The following is a 15,816-nucleotide window of genomic DNA, read 5'->3' as shown; positions in this document are numbered from 1 at the left end:
GAACTCTCTTCAATTAAAAACTGTTGGGAAAATTGGAAGTTAGTATGGCAGAAACTTGGATTAGATGAGCACCTAACACCCTATATCGAGATAAGATCAAAATGAGTATAGGATTTACACATAAAAGACAATATTGTAAGCAAACCAGGAGATCAAGGAATAAATTTCCTGTCAGATCTATGAAAAGGGATGCAGTTTATGAACAAGAAAGAGATGGAGAATATCATTACAAACAAACTAGATAATTTTGATTACATTACATTAAAAAGGTATTGCATAAACAAAACCCCTGTAACAAGACCATAAGAAATGTAGTAAATTGGGAACCAAATTTTACAACTAGTATTTCTGACAAAGGACTCATTTCTAAAATATATAAAGAATTAAGTCAAATTTATTTAAAAAACAAAACCATTCCCCAATTGATAAATGGTCCAAGAATATTCAAAGGCAATTTACAAATGAGTAAAACAAAGCTATCCATAGTCACATGAAAAATTGCTCTAAAACATTACTGATTAAATAAATGCAAATTAAAACATCTTTGAGTTACTACCTCACACCTCTTAGATTGGCCAAAATGACCAGAAAGGACAGTGATGATCAGTGTTGGAGGGATGTAGGAAATCTGGGACACTAATACATTGTGGTGGAGATATGAACTCATCCAAACTTTCTGGAGAGCAATTTGCAATTATGCCCAAAAGGCAATAAAAATGTACATCCTTTTGATCCAGCAATTCCACTACTGGGTATATATATCATGAAGAGATCATGAAAAAATGGTAAAAATCTCATGTGAACTAAAATATTCATAGAAGCTCTATTTGTGGTAACAAAGAATTGGAAATCACATGAATGTCCAGTGATTGGGGAATGGCTGAAAAAATTGGGGTATATGTACATTATGGAACACTATTGTTTTATTAGAAACCAAGAGGAATGGGAATTCAGAGAAGCTTGGAAATACTTGCATGAATGTATGCTGAACAAGATGAGCAGAACTAGAAAAACATTGTACAACATAACAGTAATATGGGTGTGATGATCACTCTTAATGGACTTACTCATTTCACTAGCACAATAATCAGCAACAAATTTACATTTTCTGCGATGGAGAATACCATCTGTGTCCAAAGAAAGAATTGTGGAGTTTAAACAAAGATCTTCAATTTTAAAACGTTGTCTTATATACTACATAATTTAACTGTCTCTTACATTTTACTTTTTCCTCAAGGATATGATTTTTCTATCAAGTCATTCAATTTTGATCATTGTAGAACATGGAAACAATGTAAAGATTATCAGACTACCTTCTGTTGGTGGGGGGAGCAGAGTCAGAGGAGTGAAGGGAGGTTGGGGAAAAATTGTAAAATTCAAAACATTCTAACAAATGATAGGTAGAAACTACTTTTGTATTAAGTTGCAAAATAAGTAAAATATTTATATTAAAAATTAGTTTATTTGTTTTATTATTATTATTTATTATTATTAATTTTAGGTCTAGCTATACATATATGCTCATGATTTTTATTGCATCAAGATCTGAAAAGGATGCATTCAATATTTTCATCTTTCTGCATTTGATTATGAAGTTTTTGCACCCAATATACTGTCAATTTTTAGGTATGTGCTATGTGTTGCAGAAAGAAGTTATGTTCTTTTCTATCCCCATTCAATTTCTCCAGAGATCTAGCATATCTAAGTTATATATTTGATTCACCTACTTAAATTCTTTCTTTTTTATTTATTCAGTTAAATTTATCTAATTCTGAGAAAGGGAGGTTGAGGTCCCACACCAGTAGAGTTTTTCTTTCTGTATAATCCTCTAACTCCTCCAGGAATTTGGATCCTATACTCCTTGGTGCATCCATATTTAGTGTTGAAATTACTTCATTATCTACTGTATCATTAAGGAGGATATGGTTTCTCTTTTAATGAGATCAGTTTTTTCATTATATACATATTTCATTTGTTTTCCAATTACATACAATGGTAGCTTTTACTGATTTTTTTTTTGCAATTTATTTTTTTTAATTTTACCATTTTTCTTCTTCCCTCTTTTCCCTCCCCTCTACCCCCCAACAGAAGGTAATCTCATATGGTCTTGACATTTTTTCCTTTGATAAGCATAGATAAAAATTGAATGTGCTCAGAGAAGAAACAGATCCATAAGAAAGAAAACATTAGAAATAGAAAAATTATGTAATACTTAAGACAAAATTTTAAAAATTGAAGATAAAAATCATTGGTCATCATTTCAAAATGGTTGTCAGTTTCTTCTCTGAATAATGATGGTATTCCCCATTGTGGATGCCTGAAATTGTTTCTGGTTATTTTAATGACTGAGTGAGTAAGTCCATCAAGGTTGAGCATCAAGCCATGTTGTTGTTAAGGTGTATAATGTTCTTTCTAGTTCTGTTCATCTCACTCAGCATCAATTCATGCAAGTCTTTGCAGGCTATTCAGAAATCCTGTGCTTCATGATTTCTTATAGAATAGTACTGTTCCATTATATATATATATACATATATTACAGTTTATTCAACCATTACCCAATTGTTGAACATTCCCTTAATTTTCCAGTTTTTCACCACTACAGACAGCACTATGAATATTTTGTGTGTGTGATATTTTTTACACCTATTCATGATCTCTTTTGTAAGTAATCTCTTATGTAAGTACAGACCCAGTGGTATTTCAGGATTGAAGGGTAGGCACATTTTTATTGCCATTTGGGCATAATTCCAAAATGCTCTCCAGAAAGGTTATAGCTCCACCAACAATATATTAATTTCCAAGATTTCCCACATCCCCTCCAACATTCATTATCATTATTTCTGGTCATATTGGCAAATCTGAGAGGTGGGAGGAGGTACTACCAAGATGCTTTTATTTGCATTTATCTAATCAATAAAGATTTAGAGCAATTTTTCATATGACTACAGATAGCTTTGATTTCCTTGTCTGAAAATTTCCTTTGCATATCCTTTGATCATTTATCAATTGGGCAGTGACTTGGTTTTTTGTTATATGTTTGATTCAGTTCTCTATATATTTCAGAAAGAGTCCTTTGTCATAAACTATTTTTTTCAATTTACTAATTTCTTCAGATTTTGGTTGCAGTGATTTTGTTTGTGCAAAATATTTTTTAATTAATGCAATCAAAATTATATGGTTTGTTTCTCTTCTTTGGTCATAAACTGTTCCTCTTTCCATAGATTTGACTGTCAAACTAGTCCTTGTACTCCTAATTTATTTATAATATTATCATTTATGTTAAAATCATGCATCCATTTAGAACTTATCCTGGGATAGGTCTCTTTTGCAAGCAATCTATTTCATCAATCCATCACTCTATTTCTTAGCCGGAACAAGACAGATTTGATAACTGATCTTTATTAATTTTATTTAATTTTAGATCTGGTAAAACTAAACTGCCTTCTTCTGCATGTTTTCATTAAATCCCTTGATATTCTTGACTTTCTGTTCTTCCATATGAATTTAGTTACTATTTTTTGTAACTCGCTAAAGTAATTTGTTGGAAGTTTAATCATTATGTTACTAAATAGCTTTATATAGGTAGAATTGGAGTTTTTGTTATATTAACTTGGCACGAGCAGTTGATATTTTCCAAGCCATTTAGATATGATTTTATTTGTGTGAAAATTGTTTTATAGTTATTTTCATTAAATTTCTGTATCTGCCTTGGTAGGTAGACTCCCAAGTATTTTATATTCTCTGAAAGTATTTTAAATGGGATTATTATTTCTAACTCTTGCTGCTATATCTTGTTAGTGATATACAAAAATGCTGAGATTTATATGCATGTATTTTATATCCTGCAACTTGGCTAAAGTTGCTAATTGTTTCCAGTAGTTTTTAGATGATTTTTCATATTCTCTAGGTATACCATCATATCATCTGCAAAGAGTGAGAGTTTTGTTTCATCATTCTCAATTCCAAATCCATCAATTTCTTTTTCTTCTCTTATTGCTAAAGCTAACATTTCTAATTCAATATTGAATAGTGGTAGTGATAATGGACTTTATTGTTTTCACTCTTATCTTATTGCAGATTCTTCTAGCTTATGCCCATTGCATATATTTGTTGATGGTTTCATATAGATAATGCTTATCATTTTAAGTACCCATTAATTTACTCCTTTGGTCTCTAGTGTTTTTGTAGGAATGGGTGCTATAATCTGTCAGAGGCTTTTTCAGCACTTGATTGAGGTAATCATATGATTGCTGTTAGCTTATCTATTGATAAATACAATTATGCTAATATTGAACCAACCCTGAATTCCTTGAATAAACCCTACTTGGTCATAGTGTATTATCCTAGTGACAACTTGCTGAAACCACTTTGCTAATATTTCATTTAAGATTTTTCATCCACATTCATTAAGGAAATTAATCTATAAATTTCCCTGTTTTGACTCTTCCTACTTTAGATATCAGCACCACAGTAGTATCAGAGAAGGAATTAAGCAGAGTTCAATCTTCACCAATTTTTCCAAATAATTTATGTATAATTGGATTCAATTATACCTTGAATTTTTGATAGAATTCATTTGTGAATCCACCTGGCCCTGGAGATTTTTTCCTAGGGAGTTTATTGGTGGTTTGTTGAATTTCTGTTTCTGAGAAAAGTTTATTTAAATATTTTATTTCCTTTTCTTTTAACCTGAGCAATTTGTATTTTTAAATATTCATCATTTTCACTTAGATTATCAAATTTATTAGCATATAGTTAGTCAAAATAGTTCAAAATTATTACTTTAATTTCCTCCTTAATAATGGTGAATTAAGCATTTTCCTTTTTGATGGTAGCAATTTGGTGTTCTTCTTACATTTTTACATCAAATTAACCAAAGTTTTATCTTTTTTTAATTGTTTTTTTCACAAAACCAACTCTTGGTTTCTATTGCATCATGGTTTAAAAAGGATTCATTCAATATTACTACATATATGTATTTGCTTTTGAGGTTTTTAGCACATTAAACAAGGTTAATTTTTGTGTAGGTGTCATGAATTGCAAATAAAAAGGTATATTCCTTTTTATCTCTATTAAATTTCCTCTGAAGGTCTATCATATCTAAGTTTTTTAACTCTATTTACCTTCTTTTTTTCTTCTTGTTTGTTTTATGATTAGATTTATCTAATTCTGAGAGAGAGAGGTTGAGGTCTCCCTCCAGTAGAGTTTTTCTATCTATGTCTTCCTTTAACTCTTTCAGTTTCTCATCTAAGAATCTGAATGTTAAACTTCTTGGTACATTCATATTTAGCATTGTAATTTCCTCATTGTCTATGTTACCTTTTAGGAGGATATAGTTTCCTTCCTTAACTCTTTTACTGAGATCTATTTTTGCAATTGCTTTTTCTGAGATAAGGATTGCTATACCTGCCTTTTTCACTTCAGCTGAAGTATAATGTATTCTTCTCCAACCTTTTACCTTCACTTTTATATGTATATCTATGCTTCAAATGTATTTCTTGTAAGCAGCATATTGCAGGATTCTAGTTTTTAATCTACTATTCTATCCACTTCCATTTTATGGGAGAGTTCAGTCCATTCACAAAGTTATAATTGCTCTTTTCTGCAATCACGCCATCTTCCCTCCATTTGTAATTTTCCCCTTTTTCCACCTTATCACTATTCCCCAGTATTTTGCTTCTGAATACCACTTCTTTCAATGTGTGTACTTCTCCTTCCATTCAAATCCCTCCCCTTTTTGTTCCCCTTTCCTTTTAAACCTTCTTCCTTTCCTTCCTTCTGATGGTTGTGCCTTTCCTACCTCCACCCTTTCTCTCTTTATAATTGAAAAGTATATAAGTTTCTAGACTCAATTCATGGTTTATATTAATCCCTCTTTGAACCAAATCTGATGAGAGCAAAATTCAGGCAGTTCTCATCTCCTTCCTTTTCCTCTCTGTTTCAATATCCTTTTACACTTCTTCATGTGATGTAATTTACCTCATTACATCTCCCCTTCCCTCATCTCTTTACTGTCCCCTCTTTTTAATAAGATATCATTTTAAGTCTTTCCATCAAAGTCATGGACATGTCACATCCTTCTACCCAAGTATATTCCCTCTAATAGTGTTACAATTTAAAAGAATTATGAGAATCTTTCTCCCAGGTAGACATATAACCATTTTAATATACTGGATAAGAGATTTTTTCTTTGCCCCTATTTTTCATTTCATGTATCTCTTGAGTCTCCTGTTGAAGACCAAATTTTCAGTTTAGCTCTTGTCTTTTCATCAGGAAAATTTGAAAGTCTTCAATTTAGCTAAATATCAAAAAGGGAAGGTTAACTTTTGCTGGATAGTGAATTCTGCCTCCAATCCATGTTCACTTGTTCCCTGAAATATCATATTCCTGGCGCTTCATTCCCTTAATATTGATGCAGAAAAGTCCTGTGTAATCCTTACTGTGGCTCCTTGATATTTATATTTTTTCTTTTTGGTCACTTGGCAGGATTTTCTCCTTGATCTGAATATGCTGGAGTCTAGCACAATATTCTTTGGTGTTTTCATTTTGGGATCCTGTTCAGGAGTTGATTGATGTTTTATTTCAATTACCATCTGAGTTGGGATTTGAACTCAGGAGCTCCTGACTCCCAGTACTCTATCCACTGCACCACCTAACTACCCTTCCATCTGTTTTTTTAAAGAAAATTGTCTTTATTTATCTTTTGCCTCACCTTTTCCAATTGGTCAGTTTAATTGTTGAAGTTGTTATCTTTATCCCTTTTCCCAATTGTGTTTTTGAAAGAATTATTTCCTTTTTGTACTTATCCAATTGCATTTTTAAAGGATTTGCTTTCTTGTTGTGAGATATTAATTTTCTCCTGCATTTCTTTTCCCAGTTTTTCCATTTGATTTTTAAACTCCTTTGTGATCTCTTCTTAGAAGTCTTTCTGGACTGGAGATCAATTCATAGTCTCCTCTAATGTTCCATCCCTTCTGTCCTCCTTTTCTGAATTTGTAGCCTTATCTTCAAGGTAAGATTCAATGGACCCCATTTTGTACTGAGCTTTCTTCATTTTGAACCCTTTCCCTGGGGTCTTTTGTGGGGGAAGGAATGATTAGCAGACCTTTAGTGTTGAGATTACTAGAGGCCTTGCTCCCTGGGGTTAGGAACTCCAGGGGGTTACTCAGTGGGCTGACCAGTAAGGAATGCCAGAAACTTTCTCTGGATCATCTGTGTTGGAGGTGTCTGTGGCTCACTCCCTATACCTGTCTTGGGACCTCAAGCTAGAAAAACTATAGATTCACTCTCTCCAGGCCACAACTGAACCTTGGCACAAGAAGAAAACACCTAGGATTGTCTCTGTGCTTGTTCTTGAGAAAGGCCCTCCCACAGGAGCAATGGGGAGTAAGGGGGGCTATGACTAGGAACTTGGGGGCTTGGATAGCTGGAAACATGGTGGTTATCAGCCTAGTTTTCTGGAGGAGCCCAGATGGCAAGATAGATATTTGGGTAGGTGTACTAGAGTTCTCCTGCCCACCCACTGTGCACACAACAGTCGTCTGCCTCCACAGTTCTCACTTTACTGGTCTGCCTCACCCCTGCCCCTGGGCTGGGCCTTTGTTCTCTGCCCCTGACTCTCTTACTTTCCCCTGTAATAGATCTTGCTGAGAGATGTTCCCATCTGTCCTTCTCTGGGTTCTGTGGATTCAAAATCTATTGAAGCTTGACTAATGTCAGTTCTGAGAGAAAGCCAGGAGAGCTTAAAATAATGCCTGGCTTCTTTCTGTCATCTTAGCTGGAAGTCCATAAGGTTATTTTGATGAAATTTGATGGACTTTGAACAAACAAGTTTACATGCAAGCTTCCACAAACCCTCACCACTGTCAATATTAAAGGTTTTCATTAAAATGATAAATATTGCCTACAGACGATTGTTCTGTTCTTGGAACTTCTCCTGAAGTGGTCATGTAGCAAATCCCATATTGACTATTCCTCAATGGTTTCTGAAGTCACTTTCTTGGTTAGATGAAGGTGAATAATTATGCTATTAATGAAACTTCTGGCAAGAATCTTCCTGGCAATGGCTAAAACAGCTGTGACCCTAATTCCATGATTGTTATAGGGCAATCTTTGTTTTTTCCTTTATGGGTATGTTCAGAGGAGGTATCCTTAAATTCCTGGGGCTTGATCTCCCCTTTCCATATAACTGGAAGATTTCAGTCAGCTTTTGTATGAATAGTGAACCCTCTATCTTACAAATCTCAGTTGGAATAGAATCAGCACCAGGTATCTTGCCATTTAAGAGTATTTTAATGGCATTCAAAACTTCTTCTTCAGTTAAACGTTTGTATAGAGAAGAAATTAATTTAACTTGAGCTAAGGGTCAATGACATCAGTTTTGAGAATACTGTGAATGTGTTCAGCCTACCTCTCCAGGATGGCTTCCTCAGCAATTAGTTGAGATGGACCTTAAATTTTTAGCCCAGTCTTGAGGGCTTGTGGAGGATTATTGCAAAATTTCTTGTCAGTGATGTTCATCAGTGTTGTATAAGAGTTCCACCATGACATATTTGCATGCATTCTAAATAATGGATAATGATTTTGCACCTTGCTGGTCACCAATGACTTGAAACAGATCTATGTGTTTGCTTTGATGATCTATGAAAAAATGAAATTTATTGGGACACATGGGAGGCACTGAAACAGTACCACTCATCATGGTGTTTTCACATAAAGAAATTTGCTGTGTGAGCAAAGCAGAATTGCAACAATTCAAAAGTATTATGAAATGAGCACATTTAGAGACATCTTCGATCTAAATGTTCATGTGTACTGTTTTTTTCTGAACTGTGGTATAGTCTTCTGAGTTCATTGTGGTCTGATCAGTAACAATTGAACACAGTTTACCTTGACTCCAGCATAGTGATGTCATTTTTTTTTTAGTTTTTTTCAAGGCAAATGGGGTTAAGTGGCTTGCCCAAGGCCACACAGCTAGGTATAGTGATGTCATTTTTCATCCTCTTTGATCTCAAAATAAAAACAACCACGAATTAAAGGTTGTTTTGAGAATATGCTTTAAACAACATTTTTAATCGACTATACAATAAATATATCATTTGATTTCTTTTATTACAATTGAAAAATTTTAATTTTTAACATGAATAAATACTATGAAAGAGAGCAGGGCATAGAATATAGAGAGTGAGTAGTCATATGGTGAGAAAAACATGAGTAAAAGTCTCTTATCCTACTGACCCATCATGAGGAATCTATACACCCTGTGGAAACTCATTTCTTAAAATTATTCCAAGATTTTAAATTTTAAAGAAAATGCCAAAAAATATTGTAAATGGAACTCCATATAACAATGAAATCATAGCTCTATTCTCTATGAAATCTATTGTTTCTCAGTCTATTATAAATGTAATAAAAATTTGAAAGAGAATAATTTTTTATTATTATTTTCTTCCAAATGCTCATGCATATTCCCAAGGTAAAAAATTTCCCTCCACCTTCCCTTTCCTCCCCCCCTCCCCTCAGCAGGGAACACTCAAATTAGCATTTTACATACATATTTTCATAAACATGTTTAGAAATTAGTAATTTTCGGCATGAAGAATTAGGATTAAATGAGATAGAAACAAAAGATAATTTTGAAAAAGTATTCATCGGGGGTGGCTAGGTGGTGCAGTGTATAGAGCACCAGCTCTGTAGTCAGGAGTACCTGAGTTCAAATATGGCCTCAGACATTTAATAATTACCTAGCTGTGGGGCCTTGGACAAGCCACTTGACCCCATTGCCTTGCAAAAAAACCCAAAAACATTAAAAACAAGTGTTCAACAGATTCAGAAGGGTTGTTTTGTATGTCTGTGTGTATGTTTGTGTGTGTGTGTGTGTGTGTGTATTTTGTTTTGTTTTGTTTTTCTTCCTCTGGATGGGGATAACATAGTCCATAGCCAGAAAAATACATTTGTCCTAGCTCTCTGGACTGCTGATCTTAACTACTTTCATCAATGTTGCTCATCTCATAATGTTGTTGCTAATGAATATATTGATGTCTTGGCTCAACTTCCTTCACTCATCATCCGATCCTGAAGTTAGAAAGAGTATAAAAATGAATTTTTTAAATTTTTTAATAAATTATTTTTTATCCCTCAAAAAGTCCTTCATAAGTTTCCATTTGAAAAGCTCTTTTGAGGTCAGTTCATGAACATCATAATAGGCCTCAATTATATATCAGTAAGGCATAAGTTTTGAAGATGAATTTAAAGGAACACTAAATTAAAACTGACATCTAATAATAAAAAGTTTTGACCTGAATGAACATTCAACAAAGTAGACTGAGAAGAAGTATCTAGGGGAAGCATAGAATCAGGCAAAAGTAACGTCATAGAAATAGAGAGAGAAAGTTGTTACTATTAAGGAAAAGAGACTTATCAACCATGTCAAGAGTTGCAGAGTGGGTCAAAAGAATGAGCATTAACTATAAGAATTATCAATTAAGATGTCTAACAATTTTGGGGAGAGCACAATTGAATAGCATGATTGGACACCAAATTATAGAGAATGAGCATGTGAATATTAGAGATATATACTTGTCGAGAAGCTTAATAATGAAAGAAATAAAGGGCAATAGCTAATGGGAATCAGGAGAATAAATGAGGGATTTTGAGGATGAAAACATGAATGGGTTTATAGAGGATGGAAGTAATCACAAATCAGGCTAAGACTAAATATTGGTGAGACTGGAGGTGAAAGAAGGGTATATCTCCTAGAGAAATGCAATGAAATTGTATCACCTGCTGAAGTTAGAGGGGTTGTTTTCCACAGAGAAGAAAATTTCCTCACCATGTGAGAAAGTGAGGTTATAATGAAGGAAGATATTTAAATGAAATTAAATGAGGAGGAAGGGAGAGGCAAGAACTCTCTCTCTCTCTCTCTCTCTCTCTCACTTGCTCTCTCACACACACACAGACACACACACAAACACACACTTTCTCTCTCTGTCTCTCTGTATATATATATATATATATATATACATATATATGTATATATATGTATATATATATATATATACACACACACATATATATATACATACATATTGTGCCTTGGTAACCTTAAAATAACTAACTTTAAACACATAAACACATTGTAGATGCTCTAAACATTTGTACAGGAGTGAAAAAAGAAGTAGAAGAAGTTATCCAAAAAACTAATAAACTTTAATGCCCCCACTCCCAAAAAACATTTTGATTTTGGACTTTAAATCGTTAATGGCAACAGAAGAATTTTAAAAAGTCATATTGGACAATATGGATTGGAGTATAAGCTCTATCTTTGTTAAAATATCCCATCTGAGCATATTCTTATTTTATATAATTAAAATATGATGATATATTTTTTGTGATACACTTTCAAATATAGCAAACCTCTTTACTTCTTCTAGAGAACTATCAATTATAACAAAGTATAGGAAATGAAAAAATCAGCAAAGCAATCAACATAAACAACATGCCATTATATGCAATATTACATACCCATAGACTCATAAATTGAGGCAAATTTTTTCTCATAAATATTCTTTGAGATCAAAATGAAGATATATGATCATAGTATATAGTTGTGTGGCTATTCTTGCTGATCCCATTATTAGCATCAAACTATAAAGTATATTCATTTCCTGATTTCACTTATATCATTTTGTACTAATTCATATAAATATTTATATAGAAATATATGTGTATTTATATGTATATATTTATATACATATAAGTATATTGTGTGTTTGTACATTGATATCTGAATATATATGCATAGACATGTATATACATTATTTATATATATATATGTATATATGTTTTTCTCTATGCAAAATATATTCTACAGTATAATATTATATTACTTAGCATTTTCAACCATTTATACGTATCTGCTATATTTCTAGTGTAATTTGTTGCTGTTTCATAAAGTCCTGCGAAATGTATATGTGTTTTTTATTTTTATTTACTTTAAATAATGTCCTTATTAATGTGATTTCTGCTTCAAATAGAATAGATGTTTTAGCCACTTCAAATCTTTTCAAACTGGTTCAGAATGAATTGTCTAATTCAAAGTTCTACCCAAGAATTGCAATAAATCTTGGCTTTCCTCAGCCACTCCAGCAATGATTCCTCTCATTTTTGTGTCATTTGTAAATTTATTAAGTATATAGTGAAATGTTATTTCAAATTGTATTTTTCTTGTTTTTATTGAATTGGGTCATACTTTCTTATGGTTGTTATTAAGTTGTAATTTTTGTTTTAAAAATAATTTGTTCTTGTCATTTGACCATTTATGGGAATATGACAGTTATGGTTATGCAATATGTTAGTTATGTACAAACCATCATTAGACATATTACAGTTTAAAACTATAATTTTATTTTTATCAAATACATATAAATAATCATTTTCAGCATTTTTTTCTTTTGAATTCCAAATTCTCTTCCTTCCTCCTACTACCTCTTAAGAGAACAAAAATTTGATTTATATTATAAATTATCAGTCATTCAAAACATTTCTATTGATCCATGCGGCAAAAGACTAAAAGTCAAGAATAATAAAGTAAAAAAAAAACTTATGATTTAATTTACATATAGACTTCATCAGTTGTCTTTATTCTTTCTGGTTGTAGATAGTATTTTTCATCATAATTCCTTTGGAATTCTCTTGGATCATTATATTGTTGAAGAATAACTTCCATTCACGGTGGATCCTTTTACAATATTACTGTTATTGTGTGTAGTGATCTCTGGGTTCTGCTCATTTTGCGTCAGTTCGTTTAAATCTTTCCAAATTTTTTTCTGAATTTATCCTGATTTTAATTTATTATAGCATAAGAAATGTCTGCCCAAGCATAAGAGTCTTTAATCATAATCATATACTTGGGCCGACATTCCACAACTGAAGGGCAGCCTCTCAATTTTCAAATTCTTTGCCACCAAAAAATAGTTGCAATAAATACTTTGTGCATATAAGTAATTTCTACCTTTTTTATCTCTTTGGGATATAGCCCTAGTAGTAGTATTATTGAGACACAGAATCTGCACAATTTTAGAGCCCTTTGAGAATACTTCCAAATTGCTTTCCAGAATGATTGGATCAGTTTGCAAATCCGCCAACAGTGGAGCTCCATGCCTGAAATTTCATCAAATTTTCTCTGAGTTTTTCCATGCCTTCAGCTCCCCTAAATTGATGATACTTCCCTCCTGTTTTTAAGTTTTTTTTTTAATGTATTATCTTGCTTTATTAGATTGTAAGCTCATAGAGGGCAGAAATGGTGTTCTTTTTCTTAATTAGATTCCTAGGGCTTAATTTATCTTGCTAAATTTTTATGGACTATTTACTATTCCAGTTTTGGGGGACAGCTAGAAAAATTACACAACACAAAGATGCAGTGTCATGTACATAAAATAAGAAGAACTAGATTGCTTTTGGCTCCTCTGGTTATAAAATAGGGATGAAGGAGGTATGGGGAAGAATGTTGCTCAAAATGAGATATTGAAACATTTGTATTATTGCTTGATGCTCCAGAAGAAGCAAAATGAACTCCCGTATGTTAAATACACAGATTGTGAATAGGAAGCAATTTCTAAGATAATGGTATAATCTATATGCCAGTGCCCTGCAACAAAGCTCCAGTTGCCCCACCCTTGTTATAGCTCTGAAGCAACATCTCCTAAGAACTAAAACAGTGTATAGAAAATTTAATAAAATATTATAGACCAGTAGTTTAAAACATTCTTTTTTAGTAATTTTAACCAGTTTTAATGGATCTCATTCTTTTTTTATTTCATATTCTAGTACTTTGCACGAAACTTTCAGTGTATATATATAGCATAAGGCCTTGTACATGGTAAACATTCAATTTTAACTAAACTTGGTGAATTGTTTCTTTTAAATGAGTCCATTTTCATGATCTCCTTAAACTTATATTTTAGTTGATTCATTTCAGAATAATCCACATTAATATTTACATAAAAGTAAATATAATTTGGGATAGACTAATTAGGCCAGAGATTATGAAAGGAAAATTAATAACTTATGTGGAGATGACACTTAATAACTCTGCTTATCTGGGGAATATCTTAGATTAGAAGTTTGCATGTCTGCAGAGATTTGTAACTACATTAAAATACATTTCTTGATTATAAAGTAATTATATTTTCAGCTCCATGGAAACACTTTGCCAAAAATATAAGAATGGAAATGAATTTAAATACTTACAAAGAGTACCTGAGGACTTTTGAAATATCAAGAGACAAATATTTTCACTAAATAATCCACAGGAGTAAAATTAAAAAAGTTCTAAAGTTTACCATTAAATATAATTAGTGAAGTTGGAGTCACTTTTATATTAAGGGTTGATTGGGGGTGGGGAACAATTATTTCAGAAAGTGATGAATCAGGTGATATGTGCTAAAATAATATAATTGTTTTATTAAAAATAATCCTAGTGTTTGCATTATGCATCTCATAGGGATTTATTTTTTCTAGAACTTATTATAGAGAGGATAAAAAAGTATTAAGCTCATTTTATTTTTTGAAAACTATTTAATTTTCCCCAATTGCATGTCAAGACAAGTTTTAGTGTTCATTTTTAAAAGATTTTGAGAACCAAATTTATCTCCCTCCTCCTTTTCTTCCTTCTTATCCCTCTTCCAAACCCTTTAGGCAATTTGACATGTTATAATGTACTATCATATCATATCATAGATATTTCTATATTAGTCACAGTTGTAAAAGAAGAAATAGATCAAAAGAGAAAAAACAAAAGAGTAAGTGGGAAAATTAGATTTTGATCTGCATTCCAAGTCTGTTGGTTCTTTATCTGATTTTGGATTGCATTTTTAAACATGAGGACCTCAGTAGTATCTTAGAATACTGTTGCTAAGAAGAGCTGAATCAATCATACTGGATCATCATAAAATGTTGCTAATATTGTGTACAATGATTTCTGTGTTCTGCTCATTTCAATTTGTATCAGGTTGTACAAGTCTTTCCAGTTTTTTTTCTGAAATATGCCAATTCATCATTTCTTATGGTAGAATAGTATTGCATTAAATTCATATAAAATAGTTTGTTCAAACATTCCTCAATTGATGAGCATCATCTAAGTTTTCAATATTTTGCCACCATAAAATTAAATCCCATAAATAATTTTGCATCTATAGGATCCTTTTTTTTAATGATCACTTTCAATGGGTATGCTATAGTTTTATAGCCCTTTGCACATAGTTCCAAATTGCTCTCCAGATGATTATAAAAACTAAAGAAAATAAAAATGTTTTAAAAATACCTTGAGGGCAGTTAGGCAGCACAGTGGATAGAACATAGGCCTTGGAGGAGCAAAGAGAACCTGACTTCAAATCCAGCCTCAGTCTAATAAATTGCCTAGCTGTGTGACCTTTGGCAAGTCACTTAACACCATTGCTTTAAATAAATAAAAATTTTAAAAAATACTTTGATAATGAAAATGAAAAAATATTTTTAAAAAATGAAAAATTGGTTAAAAAAAATCAGAACATAGCTATTAGGTTGAGGACAGTTAACAAAATGGAAATAACTTCATGGCTAAACTCATTTTGCTTTTATTATCTCTTCCACAAATAAACTCTTCCTGGACAGGTTACAATATATAGAACTAATAGGAAATGGGGAAAAAAACAAAAATTAAATTTGAAAAAGAAAAGAGAGATTCAGTACCTTCAATGTTTTCAAGTCACAGGCCCTAGAAGAGCTACATCTGGTGGGAAGAATGAAGAAGTATTATAGCTGAAGAGTCATTCTTCT

The sequence above is a fragment of the Macrotis lagotis genome, chromosome 5 (genome assembly GCF_037893015.1).
Source record: "Macrotis lagotis isolate mMagLag1 chromosome 5, bilby.v1.9.chrom.fasta, whole genome shotgun sequence".
In the NCBI taxonomy this organism is placed as follows: domain Eukaryota; kingdom Metazoa; phylum Chordata; class Mammalia; order Peramelemorphia; family Peramelidae; genus Macrotis; species Macrotis lagotis.
This window is presented reverse-complemented; position numbering follows the sequence as displayed.